Below are 5,243 nucleotides of genomic sequence, written 5' to 3'. Positions count from 1 at the left end.
AAAATGGTAAGTATCTGGATACACACAAAAACCATTATTTTCCATTTAGTTTCTTTGAAGTATATAGTACTGATTAAAGCAAAAATTATAGCATTTTCTTGTAGGTGTTATAGTGTATTTTAATGTAATATATGTGATAATTATAACATAAAGGATTTGGAGGGTTAATGAACCTGTATGATTCTAGTACATATGCCTATATATATTTTATGTGAGCTAGCACAATATCAATTCCAAATAGACTGTGAATAAATAAGTATGTATACTTTGTTTTGAAGTTTACTTAAACTTAAAAATATGTGAAGGGGCATAACTAAAAAGCCAATGGATGAATTAAAATAAAAAATATTAAAGATTTTCTAAGTCATAAATAATCACAGGAGAAAAAAAAAACAGAGGAGACAAAGAAGACAATAAAATGGTAGACCCAAATCCAACCACGTCAATAATTGTATTACATGTTAATGATATAAACTTTCCATAAAAAGTGGAAGTTGTCAGAATAGAGAAAAAGTATGTTCCAGCTACTTTGTACATAAAGACACAGACAGGAGCATATGGGTGGCTCAGTTGGTTAAGTGTCCGACTTCGGCTCAGGCCATGATCTCACAGTTTGTGAGTTCAGGCCCCGCGTCACTCTCTGTGCTGACAGCTTGGAGCCTGGAGCCTGCTTTGGATTCTGTGTCTCCCTCTCTCTGTGCCTTTCCCCCACTCACACTTGTCTCTCTCTCAAGAAATAAATAGACATTAAAAAAATAAATTAAAAAAAAAAGACACAGATTGAAAGTAAATGGGTGGGAAAAAAGGTATACCATGCAAATAGTAAACACAAAAAGTCTGAAGTGGATAAATTATTAACAAATAAATGATGTACTATGTTAGAAGATAATAAATACTGTGTACATTTTTTAGAGGTTATATAAAGTATGGGGATCAGGACTTTGTGGAGATTACAATTTCAAATGAATTGATTAAGGTAGACTTCATTAAAAAGCTGACATTTTATATAAAACAAGCTCAAGAATAAGAAGCAATCAAGTTCCTTCTCACATTCTAGTTAGAACGCTGTTGGTGGTGAGGAAAAGAGTGACCTCCAGGTAGTTCCTCAGTCACTGTATAATTCATTCTATTCCTTGTATCATTCACTCTGGTCCTTGTATTATGCACACACCCTTCCCTGGCTGTTCCAAAAGGCACAGAGAAGAAAGTGGACCCATAATCTCAAGTCACAGCAGAGAGGGACCTAGAATTACTCCCCCCACCAAAACTATAATCAATAAAGAAGAATAATTCACCAGAATGAATACCATTTGGGAGGGGGTAAATAGAATGTATGCTTTTACATTAAAAATATCGTCAAATGTTACTAGAAATTTGAATTCAATTTGACAATTTTCGAATACATACTATATGGTATGTACTTTGCTAGGTGCAGTGGATAAGAATATGAATAAGAAAGGAATTCTCCTCAAGGGCAGCCATTCAAATAAGTAACTTTAATATTTTGTACTAGATGGTATTGTGAATAAGGACAAAGTGAATAAGGACAAAAAATAGAATATGTGGGAAGGTAAAAGAAAACTAGCAATTAGACAGGCCATGACAGATACATAGGTACATGTTAAGAAGACAAAGAAGAAAAAGTGGATTGAAGGCAATTGTTTGTAAATGTGAAAGGTGGTTTGAACACGAACTGCATGTTTGGTGTGTAGGAAGCAACCCAAATAGCTGTAACACAAGGTTTGTAGTGCAAGACGGGACTAGACAGAGTGAAGATAACGGTGAAGAATGTTAAAATGCTAAGGAATTTGGTATTGTAAAGACACAAAGTGCTTTTAAGCAGGAGAGTGCAATGATCAGATTTATGATTTAAATGATATCTCTGGAAACCGTCTAAAGGATGAGTAGGGCAAAGTGCAGATATTGAAGAAAGAGAAACTACTACAGAGGCTTTTGACTTGGTCTAAATAAGAGGCAAGTCCTGAATTAATGGATGGGGTAGAATATTTGAGAAATGTTTCTTAGCTTGAATTGCCAAGGAAATTATGAAATGGGGGGGGTACAAAATACTTTATTTATTAATCAGAATATATGAATCTGAATTTCCCATTTTGAGCAATAAGAGGTACAGTGTTGCTTTTGAGGAAAGTAAGAAAGGTGAAACAAAAAGCAGATTCAGGCTGCAAAAGAGAGAGAGGGTAGGAATGATGAGCTCCTATTTTAGATATACTAAGTTTGAGATGATCATAGGATAAAGAGAGAGATACACAGAGTAGGTTACTCTTCTGGCACTTTAGAGAGAGCCCAGACCAGGAATTTTAATTTTGGAGTCCTTTCTAAAGAAATATTATTTGAAATTACTGAATTAGACGTGACCTTCTAGGAGAAACATAAAAATGAATAAACATCAGCAAAATAAAGAATAAAGAATAAAGAATAATTAACTCAAGTAAGAGGAAAACCAGGGAAAAAAATTAAAGGTACGTGAGCATATATTTTTATTTTTAAATTTTTTTTTTCAACGTTTATTTATTTTTGGGACAGAGAGAGACAGAGCATGAACGGGGGAGGGGCAGAGAGAGAGGGAGACACAGAATCGGAAACAGGCTCCAGGCTCTGAGCCATCAGCCCAGAGCCTGACGCGGGGCTCGAACTCACGGACCGCGAGATCGTGACCTGGCTGAAGTCGGACGCTTAACCGACTGCGCCACCCAGGCGCCCCTATGAGCATATATTTTTAAATAAAGGATGAAAATAACTGAGACTCCAGAAACAGTAACAAGTACAAATGGGAGTTTAATAGGGGAATAATAAATTGACAGGGTAACAGACAAAACTGTATCATTCAAAATACATTGTTGGAACTACCACTTAGCCATTTGAGAAAAATTAGAATTCTGGGGTGCCTGGGTGTCTCGGTTGAGCGTCTGACTCGATCGCGGCTCAAGTCATGATCTCATGATTCATGAGATCCAACCCCGTGCTGGGCTCTAAGCTGATAACACGGAGCCTGCTTGGGATTCTCTCTCTCTGCCTCTCCCCAACTTATGCTCTCTCTCTCTCTCTCTCTCTCTCTCTCTCTCTCTCTCTCTTTCTCTCTCTCAAAATAAATAAACTTAAGAAAAAGTGATTCCATTGCATGTTTTGTAGAAAAATTAAGCCCAGATGGATCAAAGATTTAAATTTATAAAAATCGAGGAAATAAAATTAGTTAAATGGATAATAAGTAAATGTTTTTATAATCAAGGAAGAGAGAAGACCTTCATACAAAAACACAAAGAAAAACCAAAATATAAACACGGACAAAATCAGAAGGAAAAAGTCAGATGAGAAAAATGTAGTACATATGAGAAAACAAAAGATTTCCTCTCATTGCATACAAAGAATTTCATATATCAGTTTTGAAAAATAAAGGGAAATATGATAAAAGAAAAATGAGCACATCATGTCTGGTCTAGAACCACTGGAGAATAAGAAGAGTAGAGAGAGTCAACTATTTGCCAAATGCTAGATTGGTCACCAGGTCTAACGTTGGCATAATTTTTAGCCCCTTCTAGAGAATGCTATGGGAGAGTAAGCGAAAGGACACCAAATGAGAGGCATCAGGAGTAGGAATTGATGACTTTCTTTAACTGTATTGTCTTTTTGATATCTGTATCTAAACCTCTATTCCAGAATCTAGGGAAAGAAAAGGGCAACCAGCATGCCTGCTCCCTATGTATGAGGATATAGAGAAGAACTCATGGAAACTGGAAAAACTGATGCTTGGAGATACATCAGGTAGGTCTAAGTGTGAAATATAAAACTCTTCTGGCCACACTATGAAGTATCTTTAAAAAAATCTACTAGTGATTTCTATAGGCATTATAGCATCCTTCTGTCTAGTCTTTAAGGAAAACGTAATTCTGGTGAGCAGAGAAACTGCACACTAGAACAGTCATGACCCAGGGTAATTTGGAACATAGTGCCCTTGTTGGATTTTCAAATCAGGGTGCAAAGCCTAGCTGCATTTTGTATTATATTTCTCTAGACTTTCACCAGTTGCAAACTTGAATAGAACCTGGCTTGGCCTCGGCTGCAATGTCCTTACGGTATCTGTTTCAGGCTGTATAGATTTGGCTATGTGACAATAACAAACAGACCTTGGAATTCATTTATTTTTCAGTCAGGCCACATTCTGATGCAGATCTAGGCAGGTCTCCTGACCACCTCCCCTCCAAATGGTGACTCAGGGACCAAAGATGCTTCTGTCTTTTAGTGTATCTGAAAAAGCATACGAGGTTAACATTGAAGGGAAATACGGAAATAGAGAATTGTACAGTATTGTTTTAAGGGCTGAGTATAAAAATGTCTGACATTATTTCTGCATACATTCTATCGACCTAAATAAGTCATATGGCTCCCAATATATTTTTATGCGAGAATAGCAAAAGCATGTGCCCAGGAAGAGAAAACAGTGTGTTCAACACATAACATCGTCTTAACCACAGTCCAAATTCTGGTCAACAAAATGTCTTATTGTTCATCTCATGTATCAAAGAAACTCACATCTGTTCCCTCCCTCCCCAAATAAGATAATCCAGTGCTCCTTTATTCACTGCATCCATCTCAGAATCCAGGTTCTCTGTTTTCTCTATCAGATCTACAGGTGGCTCCTCATGGTTAGGTGACACAAGAACAAGATAGCTTATCTGTACCCCTACCTCACATCCACATATAAGGCATCTACAATGACTACCAAGAACTGGGAAGAGGAAGAACAATAAATACAGGATCATCAATATTCTTTAGTGATTCGGTAATGCCACCGCACAGAAACTGGGAAAGTCTCACATTAGATGTAGAGGTGAAGTAGAGAGGGGTAGATTGTTAGACTAGGCCTTGATTCTACTCTTTGAGAGGAATTATTTTGCCACTTCTTCTCTTTGGTCCCTGGTGATAACCTGCTGGAACCACTTCTTTGTCATTATTTTTCTTAGCCACATTTATAAAGAGTTTTGGAGGGCATGCCTTCCTTGGGAGAGGCATTCCAAGGCTGCTTTCTGTATGTGGGAGTATAAGAATTGATGTCAGCATTTGAATCGAAAAATAAAGACTTTTTTTCACGAGTGTCTTTGTGGTTTCCTGGACAATACAATTCCCTCAAAAACTTTGTAGACTTCCGGTTTATTTGCTTCAGCCGGTTTAATATAGCCAGTTACCATACCCAAAGTTATTTCCTAAAAATAATGCTCAAGTTTATT

Source organism: Puma concolor, chromosome F2 (genome assembly GCF_028749965.1).
Source record: "Puma concolor isolate L17-30 chromosome F2, mPumCon1.1.hap2, whole genome shotgun sequence".
In the NCBI taxonomy this organism is placed as follows: domain Eukaryota; kingdom Metazoa; phylum Chordata; class Mammalia; order Carnivora; family Felidae; genus Puma; species Puma concolor.
The sequence above is the reverse complement of the archived record's forward strand: the minus strand, read 5'-3'. Positions refer to the sequence as shown.